The 12,244-nt window shown below is 40.1% G+C and overlaps 1 long non-coding RNA gene across 2 annotated transcripts; it reads right to left on the reverse strand.

Annotated features, from left to right (window-relative positions):
* Window positions 1–2,445: 2,445 nt before the first annotated feature.
* LOC140632899 (uncharacterized) lies at window positions 2,446–10,846 on the reverse strand. Of its 2 annotated transcripts, XR_012030545.1 has the most exons (5): window positions 10,647–10,846; window positions 9,986–10,069; window positions 8,217–8,242; window positions 7,820–7,945; window positions 2,446–2,575 (listed from the first exon to the last, which is right to left on the reverse strand). It is a non-coding gene; the product is annotated as an uncharacterized lncRNA (long non-coding RNA). The 2 variants fall into 2 exon arrangements; XR_012030546.1 differs by lacking the exon at window positions 9,986–10,069.
* Between the last annotated feature and the right edge of the window lie 1,398 nt (window positions 10,847–12,244).

Here is a 12,244-nt window from a genome sequence, read left to right on the forward strand (position 1 = left end):
TTAGCACTGATATTTAGGTCTTAGACATATTCTGAGTTCATTCCTATACATGATATGAGGTAGGGGACTCCTTATTCTTGAAAAATGTTCTTACCCTGGCTTTCAGAAAACTATATCCTATCATTTCCTCTTGACCCTCACATGATCCTTTCCAGTATTTTTAAAACACATTCTTCTGTATCTTAAATGTTGTATATTCTCAAAGTTTCATCATAGTTTATCTTTTCTTCTAAGTACTCTCTCCTGGGGAATCTCCACAAAGGTTGAGCTGCAATCATACCTATATACTGATGACTTCTAAATTTATGTCTCCATCCCAGATTTCTCTGGACTCTAGACACTTTTCATCCAACTGTCACTTCTATATATCCTCTTAGTTATCTCAAAAAATACAAAAATTCAAGCTCTTTAAATTAAAACATGTGATATTCCCATTTCCCCAATCTGGCACCAGTTGTTAATTGTAAAACCTTGAGATTTACATGCCATCCTTGATGTTTCCTTCTCTCTTACACTCAAGTCCAATCCATTACCAGTCTCTCGAATTTACCTTCTACACATTTCTAAAAGTAATCCAGTGCGTTGTAGCTCAACTACAACCATTCTAATAATGTTACTTTATTTTACTAGATTCCTAATAGATTTCTAACAGATCCCTAGTCATCTAATCTAGACTGTTTTCTCCACCCTGTTTTCTCCATACTGCATCCAGGGTATTTCCAAAATGCAACCTGACTCCACCAATCAAAAACATGTCCCATTAGTGAAAATAATTGAACCTGAAGCCCTCAGCAACTAAAAAACAAAAACAAAATTTCTCCATTGCTTCTGTGGATTGGCCCCTCAGGCTTGATCATCTTAATTCCCCATGTCTAGACATACTGTCTTTTTTCTTCAAAATGTCAGACTATTTCCCTTAACACCATGGACTTAAATATTAACCATTCTATTAGACTGGACCTTCCTCCGCTACGCTCTCCTATTTAACCTCTTCCCATTCTGACAAATTTCAAGTCAAATGTAATTCTTTTTTTACTGAGTTATAATTTACATATAACATCGTGTAAGTTTAAAGTGTGCAGCATGTTGATTTGATACTTTTATATATTGCAATATGATTACCACTATAGCTTTAGCTAACGCCTTTATCACATCACATAATTATCATTTCTTTTTTTGTGGTGAGAACATTTAAAATCTAGTCTCTTAGAAATCACGAATAGACATTTTTCCAAAGAAAACATCCAAATGGCCAACCGGTACATGGAAAGATGCTCAACATCACTAATCATCAGGGAAATGCAAATCCAAACCACAATGAGGTATCACCCCACTCCTGCTAGAATGGATTTCATCAAGAAGACAAGAGCTAGCACATGTCGTTTGAGGTGTGGTGAGGAAAAGGGCACACTGGTGCACCATTGGTAGCAATGTAACTTGATTCAGCCACAATGCAAAACATTATGGAGGTTATTCAAAATATAAAAATGCAACTACCATAGGGTCCAGCAATCCCACTCCTGAGTATATAACCAAAGGAACTGCAAACAGAATATCAAAACAATATCTGCACTGCCACATTTATTGCAGCATTGGTCACCATAACCGAGATATGGAAATAACCTGTGTCTGCCAACAGGTGATTGGATAAAAGGGGAGGGTATGTATATAGTGGAATAGTATTCAGCTGTGAGAAGGGAGGAGCTCCTGCCCTGTGCAACAAAATGGATAGAACTTGAGGGTATTGTGCTTAGTGAGATAAAACACACAGAGAAAGATAAATATCAAGGGATCCCTGGGTGGCTCAGCAGTTGAGCACCTGCCTTTAGCTCAGGGCATGATCCTGGAGTCCCAGGATTGAGTCCCACTTTGGGATGGAGCCTGCTTGGAGCCTGCTTCTCCCTCTGCCTGTCTCTGCCTGTCTCTGCCTCTCTCTCTCTCTCTCTCTCTCTCTCTCTCTCTGTCTCGTGAATAAATAAATATTTTTAAAAATATAAATATGTGATATTTATATGTGGAGTCTTAAAAAAAAAAAGAATAGGTGATTACCAGGGGGTGGGGTGTAGGGGGTAGGGCATTGGAGAAGAGGAGAGATGTTGTTCAAGGGCAAAGACTTAAACTAGAAGACAAGTCCCAGAGACCGAATGACAGCATATTGATCATAGTCAACTGTACTTCTTTGGTGACACTTTGTCTGATTCCCACTGGCACCTATTTTAGGCCTTTGCCTCCTTGTTCTATGATCTCATAGAGTGAGCCCTGTTGCCTGCCTTCTGAGTGCTCTAAGTTTGAGGTTTCAGATTTTAAAATGTGACTAGTAGATTAGTCTCCCGCGAGGAAACAGACTGAATGGCTTTGGTTACCACATTACCAGACTTGAGTGTTTTCCTTGAATACAGTAGGTGCCAACACACTTTTTTTTTTGTTATATGAATACAAAGAATGGATGCATGTGTGTTTATTAAGAAAAAAATGGTAGTATTTCCACAGAGGTTGGATGTAAACTCTTTGTAGCCTGGAACTCTCCACACCTGTTATTGACTAGGTTGTTGCTAACTTCATAGCATGGTTCTCACTAAGAATTCGGAGATGAGCATGAAACAGAGAAAAAAGAACATTAATCCATATAGTGCAACATATGACTCATCAAACAGTTTTAAGTCTGATTTTAAAAACTATGCTAAGCAACTATATGCCATCCCTGCTGAAGTTATGCTGGCTTTTCTGAAATAAGGTAATATGTTTGAAACATTGAACCAGTGGAGTCATAGTGACTGGCTTTGAAAATTAGTCCAGAAGTTCACACTGGATTATATTATTTTCAGAACTTGGCTTTCAGAAATTAAAGAAGAAAAAATAAAAACAGAGGACAGAATATGTGATGAAATCTTCTCCACCTGATATAATTTAGGCAAAGGAAAAGAATGGGAACATGGCAAGGGGATAATGACAGTAAGATCCAGGGAACCAAAAAAGTGACAGTCCTACAAGCATATAAGCTTAGAATAGTGGGTGCAGGTAGAAGACAGAAGAGAAAAATCACAGACATGAAAGGTAAAAAGGATGTGTAATGGCGAAGAGAAGCTCATTGAAACAGGAAATGCTTAATAGAACTCTTTGGAAATAAAGAATGTTTTTCTTATTTTATGCCTGCCTCTAAGGATCTTTTCAATGAGAGTCCTGAAAGAATAAAGAAATGACATTTATGAAAAGCATCCTGAGGTATTTCTGAAGAACAGTGCCAGATAAATCCAAGGTGCTAGTAGAGATCATACTGGCGTAGATTACGAAGTAGAACAAATGTCGAAGTATAGAGCTAGGTGCGCAAAAATAGCTTATTTGTAACCACAGAATCCAGTTGCATTTCCAAACTGTCACCATCAGGTTTGCAAAGGTGGTTACAAATCACTTTGCAAGTCGAAATTGTGGCTTAAAGGTTAGATTAGCAGGATCATGCTGTCACAGGGCAAGTAGAAGCTAAGTCAGTGGAAATGTCCCCTTGGCTCACCATTACATTTTATAGACTGTGTCAGATTTTTATTTTTCTTAAACATAAGGGAAGTTCTGTACTTGTCATTGCACAGTTATCTGGCTTCAGGTTAAGCAGCAAGTGTTAGACTAGAAGCAGCAGTGGGTGTGAAGCCTTTCAACTTTTGGAGTTAGAAATTCAATATTGTGAACAGATGTCTGAGTTAGACTTCTGAGAAAATGGGGTGAAGAGCCCCCGAGAGGACCAGCTTCTGACATGGGAGAAGTAGGAATATCCAGTTAGCCCTAACACAGGGAGGGCAGGGTCTCAGGTGCGAGGAATTCTTGGCTGGAGACTCCCTGGTGAGGAGAAGACTCCCAGAGTCTGGAGACCCACCATCCTGCTGAGCAGTCAGGGCTTGAAGATGGAGGACAGTGGCTTCTCACTGCCGCCGTGATTCCCACAGCTCCCCCTCTGTGATCTCTTTACACCCTCCCACACTTGCCAGCTGCCGCTAAAACAACACAGCACAGTACTCGTTCTGTGTGTGTGCTGCTCCTCAAAGCCCAGAACCTTCCCCCACCACCCTCCCTGTCAACCCACCAACTGCACCCTGGGTACACTCTCTCTTTGCCAGCCCCCTGACACCATCTTCCCACAAACCTCTCTTGCCTTTGGTCAGTTCAGGGATCAACTCTACAAATATTGCCTCTTTTCAATCCTTTAAATTGAGTCTTTGGAACAGGAGGCCACTGTATCTATCTATAGGAGGTACAAGAAGCCTGGAGAGTCAATTGCCAGTAGCTCCAGCATATTCTGACATTCGCTTCTCTCCTTTCCAGCCACTGCTTGGGAGAATATGGCACTTAAAATCAGGAGTTAGGAACTCTGGATTTTCCCCTAAATTAGTTATTACAGGGCTTTGTAAGCACCAAAGGTCATTTATCTCCTATCCCTTTTGACTAGAATGTTCTATAATCCCCAATTCCTCTTGCCAAACTGTCTCTCCACCCTTTGGGATTATCTTGTCACTTTAGTAGACTCATCAAAGAATGAGGACCTGCCCCATACTTGCCAATCTACCACCTGGCTTATTCAGCTGCCTCTAAGTCATTTCAGTAATATTTTTTTGAGTGCCAACTATGTGACTTAATATCTGGGTTTAAATTAGTAAGCGAAATAGTGATATTTTCTTTATTTCAAGAAATTAGAGTTTAGTGTGAGACAGGCAATTAACAAGAAAAATATTAGAAATTCTAAAATGCAAAAGTACTGGGAATGAATCACACACATTAGAAATCTTTCCTTTTTCCCATATCATTTCCTGAAGCTTAAGCTGCAGATCTTATTGTGTAATGTAACCTGGTCTCGAGTTTGAGATCCAGATAACCCTGGCACTTTCAGATCACAGAATCTACATTTACACAGCTATGATGTTGGAAAGATAGTAAAGATCAGTAGTTCATGAGAAGACTGAGCAGGATTGTGAATGTCCGTTGGGTTTCCTGAATGTTTAAAACATATTATGTATGGGCCACTGTTTAGAAATAGGTATGGGCCTATAATTCTCTTTCTCTCTCTCTCTTTTTCTCTCTCTCATACTTCAAAATGTATTTATGAATAATGTATCCCATTTAGTTTGACTTCATAATGCATACATTCAAGGTTTCCAGTTTCTGTAAGCTCTGGGAAATGAGTTCTATGTTGGCACTTTAAGAGGCCTTCATTAACTCCTAGTTAAAGAGAGGAAAGGAAAAAAGTTGAGAGAACCAGGAAAGCTGGAACCAATGAGTGGGATTTAGACAGTACCCAAGGCCAGTTTGGTTTTGTAGGCTGTTTGAGTAGCCAGTTCGCACAGCACTTTTAAATGATTCCTTGACTATGGGGGAAAAGCTGTAACTTGGTCTGGGTTTTGCTGCTGGGTCATTACAGATGAGCAGCTTTGCACTGTGGGGGTCTTATCTTGCAAGTCAACAGCAAGAGAGTGACTTGAAGAGCTTCAGAGATCTGGTTCCTGGGCACATAAGAGAAAGATTTCCTGGAAAATGCTCCAGAAAGCTGTGGGAACTCTTTGAGGTGGGCAAATTTCTGGAAATCAGGAAGTATAACCTTGTTTTGTTGTTACAGGCTGCTGAGGCTGGAGATTTTTAGTATAGATAGAATTTCCTCCTTCTTCCCTAAATTCCTCTCCAGTTTGTTTGGGAAAGGCATTGTTATCAGCCCCCCCCCCCCCGCCCCCCCTTGACTGGCTTCATAATGTCCCCAAGGTTACAATGCAGACTTGGGATGTAAGCGTTCTCTCCCGAGGCGCCGTGTGATCTCTCCTACAACTTGGTGTTTTTTCTAATAATCAAAAGGGTGTTGGGAAGGCAAACAGGCTCCATGGAATTAAAGCTAGAAAAAGCTTTTTCCAAATTCTTCCACTCTGCAGTCAAATCAAACTGCTGTTCATTTGGAGACTAAGGATGCAATATTCTTGAGTACAGAGTTTTCAGTCCTGTGGCCCATGGATGAGTCGCTATGCATCACAAATAGCATAGCTAATGTTAACCGTTGCTCATCACCCTGCAACTTCTCAAATAGCCTGCAGGTTTGGCCTGAGAGCCCTTGGGTGTGAAGATCAGGTTCTCTGTTTCATTGTATAAAAGCTCTTTTTTTTTTTAATTTATTTTTTATTGGTGTTCAATTTACTAACATACAGAATAACCCCCAGTGCCCGTCACCCATTCACTCCCACCCCCCGCCCTCCTCCCCTTCCACCACCCCTAGTTCGTTTCCCAGAGTTAGCAGTCTTTACGTTCTGTCTCCCTTTCTGATATTTCCCACACATTTCTTCTCCCTTCCCTTATATTCCCTTTCACTATTATTTATATTCCCCAAATGAATGAGAACATATAATGTTTCTAAGTCCATGTACGGTGTGGTTTCAGACTCCTTTAGGTGCAAGAAAAAGCTAACAGTGTAATATGTGTGCTCTACAAAATCATAGTCCAAGTGTCTGAAAATAATCCAAGCTCAGTTACCAGGCTTTTCATTAACCTTGATTCACTGCTTATTTATTGATTGAGTTCTATTACCACTTATTATCAGTAATAGGCACCAACTACTGAGGAAAACTTATGGGAATAAAAAAAAAAACTCAAACGAAATTTTGATACACAAGTTTGTTGCATACTCAAATTGCCACCATTATTTGATTTTTTTTTTCTTTTGAAAAATGGAACACCTCAATCTACTTCTTAAAAGATGTATTTTGGGGCCATTGCTATTGGATCAAGTGTAAAATTTGGTCTCAGGAACTTGTAATAAGAGAAGAGTCAGTTTGAACTTGTTATTTTTCCTAAGATCTAATGGTTTATTGTGTTAATAGCAAGAGTGGAAGGAAAATTCTTAAGCTGGGTAAGATTTTCAAATATCCAAGCACTTTTAGACACAGATACATGTGCCTTGCAATTTGTTTACTCATACACCTCAATTGTTGATTGCCAATCTGTGAAAAGACAATTGATCTTGAAAAAGATACAGTAAGCTTCCTTGTCTCCTTCCCTCATCTTTCTCTTCCTCTTGTCCTTCTCCCCTTAGAAGGGGAGACTCAGCACTCAAACCCCATGGCTTCTCAGAAGACCGTTTGAAAACCACTTTGTAGTAATTTTCAATGCTTTCAACACATGTTGCACTTTATATTTAAAGGACAATTCACATTCATGTTACAACCTATTGATCTGTTAACTGGAAAACATTCAAGGCTGTTGAGTCTAATCTCTACCACTTGTAAGACTGTAAGCTCTTTGAGAACAGGGGTTCTGCTCCCATGCCCCACACAGACTAGTGTAGTGTCTGTGTAATAATGTTGCTATTGACAGTGATCATGACAGATAAGACTTAAATAGTTGGCTGCATCCTAGACACTCTTGTAAGCACCTGACACACATTAACACTTAGTTCTCAACAACCAGTGAAGCCAGTACACTTTATTATCCCCATTTACAAGTGAGCACACCCAGGCACTGTGAGGTTGAGTGACTATATGAAAGTCAGTAAGGGGCAGAGCAGGATTCCAGAGCAGGGCAGCTGTCTTCTGGACCTGTGCCCTTAACTGTCACAATATATGGTCTCTCAGTGAACGAAAATAAAGTAGCACACCTCATGAGAAAATTTTATTTGATCTCAGCTCTTTCCCGACTGCTCCCCTATTTGCATGACATTTTTATATCTTTCTTAGAGCTTCTGCATATTTTACCTTATAATCAAGTTTTCAAATGACCAGGTTCTAAATCACTACAAACCTTTCCATTTTTTCCAAGAGCCATGCTTTGCATTACTCATAAGTCAGATGCAGTTTTTACTTACCTGATTTGGAGGAGGTTGATGCCATTAGCTGACAGACTGAAGGCTGTATTTACCAATCTTTTCGTGCTGTGGACAATATCACTTGTAGATTTTCAGTTGGGTTATTCTGTAGTCTGCAGAGCTTTGCTGGCATAAAAAAAGTGATCAACTCTAATGAGCAATTTGTACAGCTACTCATAGTTCTTTTTATTTAATGTTATAACTTTGCACTCTAAAGCTATTATAGTTGATGTTGTATGAAAAAATAACACAATACTCGAGTTTGACATCCTAAAAAAAGCAAAACTCAAGACTGCTCCTCCGTTGCTGTGAGCCTTCTCTAACTGCTTCCACCCCCAGCAATAATGGAAAGTGAACAGCGCAAAAAAATATGTAGTGGGGTCGCAGATGTACTCACACTGATCTTTCTCGTCAAGTGGCTATCTGTTGGGTAGAGGAGAAAACAAAACAGCTTAGTTCAGTCTGATATAAAACAAGTAAGACAAAATAACTTTGATCTGTTTCCTTAGGCTTAACATTCTTAGGACAACCTTCAGTTTCAGATTCCCTTATGTTCTCTTTGCTGTTTTCCAAGATGGCATCTAAGAGTATGAGGCCAGGACCATAGGACTGGAACTGGGAGAGGTGGGTGGGGGTGATAGCTGATGTCAACTTAGCTCCATTATGGTTCTACTCATTAAGGCCTGATCCTAGGTAACCTACCTATATCTGTTATTGATAGCTTTGGTGTATAAATGCATAATACGTGGTTTTTAGGGTCTCAGTGCTTTAGAAAACTGTGATGACTCAGCCTGCTGTTGGCCTTCATCCGTTTTGAAGACTCCTTTGAGTCACTGCCACATCTATCATTTGGCCCCTGTGTCATGATGACCACCCGAAAGCCTCTGCCATAGGGTGATCTTGCCTGCCCATGGTGGGCTCCATAACAGACTCCTTGCCTTTTCCTTAATGCCCATGCCACACGGGAAGCAAAGAACTGTTAGCAAACTTCATTGTCAGTTTTTCTGGCCATGCCCACTTGGGCCTGTTGAGGCCCTCTGAAATGAGCTCAGAGCCCTTTGTTCCAAGACTTGCACCAAAGAGGGACTTGGAAAAGAGCTCCTCTGCCCTCCATGTTGCCCATAACCAGTGTAACTGGTGTCCTCAGGCCTGGATTTCCAGCCCTGCACTGCAGATGCCCAAGCATGTGTCTGACTGCATCCCACTCTTAACTCTGTTGCTCTTTTTCTTCCTACTAACAGCTGGAAAGGAGGGGCAGACATTTTTACCTTCCTCTTTTGGCCTGGGTGGGCTAATTCCCTAAATAGTATCCACCCTCTTCCAGAATTATGTCTTCTCTCCCTCCATTTCTGAAACTAAAGTGATAGACTGATTTGGGGGAGAGAGAAACCAGCTTACTGAAAAGGAACCTGAAATGGGAGATAATTAAAAGTAATGCTCCAGTTACAAATGTGTTTTAGCAAATGGAGGCATTTAAATACCATTTGTCATTGGTAGATGCAATCAAAATTACATTGATTCTGAAAATATATGGCAAGCAGTGAAAATGGTCATTATTTTAAAACTATTAGGAAACAATATGGCTTTGTGATTTAATTACAAAATAATAAAGTTGGCATGATTTAGTCTTAGTACCCTCAAATCCTAGAATGTTAGAACTGTAATAGGAAAGAACTAATATTTATTGAATGCCTGGTATGCTCTGGATACCTTCAGACAGTTGTTTATATTATCTCATTTAACCCTGTAATGAAACTTAGAAACTTTTCTTTTTTCTTTTTTTTTAATAAATTTATTTTTTATTGGTGTTCAATTTACCAACATACAGAATAACACCCAGTGCTCATCTTGTCAAGTGCCCTCCTCAGTGCCCGTCACCCATTCATCCCCATCCCCCGCCCTCCTCCCCTTCCACCACCGAGAAACTTTTCTTTTAAAAAAGATTTTACTTATTTATTCATGAGAGCCACAGAGAGAGAGAGGCAGAGACACAGAGGAAGAAGCAGGCTCCCTGCTGGAAGCTCGATTCAGGACTTGATCTCAGGACCCTGGGCTCATGACCTGAGACAAAGGCAGGCACTCAACCACTGAGCCACCCAGGTGGCCCAAAACTTAGAAATTTTTAAAACCTATTTGTTAGCATTCATAAAATTTGAAAATAATTACCTACTGAGGCAACCAGTAAGAAGACAAAAGAGCAGGTTCAAAGGACATTTCAGGAATAGGGATTGGTGAAAATTGAAAAGGTGTCTGTAAGTACAATTGCTAAATTAGATAAAGCATTAATTAACTTTCTACATCTTTCCAGTTTCAGAGGTTACCCTTTAGTCTTACTGTATTGGAATTAGCTGCATTTCCCTTAGTTGTAGGTTATTAGTACAATATCTAGTAGCAGAATTACATTTTCAGCAGGGCTATCAGAAAATACTACAACATAACAAAAAGTTAAGTACTCATCATTATGGTTCTTTGTGAATTTGGAATGAAATTTTATTTCAGACTCTCTCATGAATTGAGTAATGATCTCCTCATTTTCTTGATAAGGACAGAAGCACAGTAAAGACAAATGACCTGACCAAGAATTTAGGGTTACACTATTGGGAGACAGCTCTCCATGGAGCTAGCATTTTTGCATGTGTTGTACACAGTCTTTTGTTCTGGACTGTCTTTTCAAAGATATTGTATAGTGAACTCTAATGGCAGGCAGACAATGTCTCCTTCCAGAGCAAAGGTTGGATAATTTGTTTGCCGCCCATTATAAAAGACAGGAGTTTGCTAAGCTCAGGGTCCCTCTCCCATAAGCCAGCACATACAGATACCCTTGAACCTTTTTGTGTTGTCCTACAGGAACTGGTGGTCAAGGGACTGGGGCAAAACAATGATGATAGTGTCAGTGTTGCTGTTAGTAAAAACACTGTCCTTTGTCTCTGATCCAGGAGTTTTGTGCCTTCTGGCAACTCTCTTGAGGTTGTGGGAGATCAAGTTGTTAGGTTGCACATAGAGTAAAATCCCAGGGCCTTCACATAGCTGCCATCTGCTAGTTGCTGGAACTAGAACTCAGGGTTCTAAATTCTAGGCTTACATTCTTTCCATTTTACATGTCCAGCCCTAATTTCCCACCTTCCTCATTATCTTGCCTTTGTATCTTTTTTTCCCCCTGTTCTAGTATCTCTACAAACTCTAGACCACCTGTTTTCTCCTGACTTCTAAAGACTGATTATTTACCTGGGATAGTCTGCTCACCACCTAGGGTGGGAAAACTGTCCTTCATTTTTACCTCATGGGCTTCTCTTTGCTCTAGGAAAAAAATAGTCCATAAAACATTCAGAGCTAATAACTTATCCTGTATTGTTAAGTTTAGTGATTTTTCAACCAAGAATGCATGAGAACAATGCTTTCCTCTAACTGGAAGATACCAGAGAGTGGAAGAAAAGGAAGATGGTATTACTTAAGCAAGGTTTCTCTTGGTCTTCTTAATTTGTGTGAGTCCTCTAGGCTGGGTGTCAGAATGAAAGTAAGGTCCTATTGGTATCTAGTCCTTACCATTCCCACAGTCCCAGTGATTTTCCTGTCATGCCATTAGAATACTTTATGTCTATTATAAAAGACTTGGATGGCTCTCCACTACCTCAGGATAAAGTCCAAACTTCTTTGTACAAGGCCCTTTGAGTCTGCCAACTTCTTGCCTCAATTTCTTTCTCATTCACATCTGGCCTCATCATGCTGAACCCCAGGCTGTTTGTAAACCTACTGAGCCCCTTTATGTCTTTATACCTTTATATGGAAGATATTTCCTCTTTTTTTTTTTAAGATTTTATTTATTTATTCATGAGAGACACAGAGAGGCAGAGACATGGGTAGAGGGAAAAGCAGGCTCCATGCAGGGAGCCTGACATGGGACTCGATCCCAGGTCTCCAGGATCAGGTCCTGGGCTGAAGGTGGTGCTAAACCGCTGAGCCACTGGGGCTACCCACGACCTTTCCTCTTATTCCACTGCCTATTTGCTACTTACAGTTCAGAGGAACTCTTCTTTTAAGGCTTCAGGGAGTGTGGGTCCTCTTTGCCCTCACTGGGCCGAGCATTCCCCTCTGCTCTAGCTCTTTCTTTGTGATCAAGTTGCCAAATTACAGTATTTCCCAACTTAAATTTTCCCAAAATACCACAGGCAGTTCAGAGTGTTCAAGAGTGTGCTGGTGTCCATCCAGCAATAAAATAATTATTTAAGCTGTTAGGCAGTAAAATAATTATGTAAGCTTTTTCTTTCCTTTAGAACTGATTCATTAGAGAGTTTCTAAGGATGGATGATCAAGAGAGGCAGTTCCTAAAGATCAGTAACCATGACCAATTTGGATGTTTTATAATTCAGCCAAACTCTACTACCCATCTTGTAATAATCATTATACAACTCTAAATTATGTGTTTTT

This window comes from Canis lupus, chromosome 5 (genome assembly GCF_048164855.1).
Source record: "Canis lupus baileyi chromosome 5, mCanLup2.hap1, whole genome shotgun sequence".
Taxonomy (NCBI): Eukaryota; Metazoa; Chordata; class Mammalia; order Carnivora; family Canidae; genus Canis; species Canis lupus.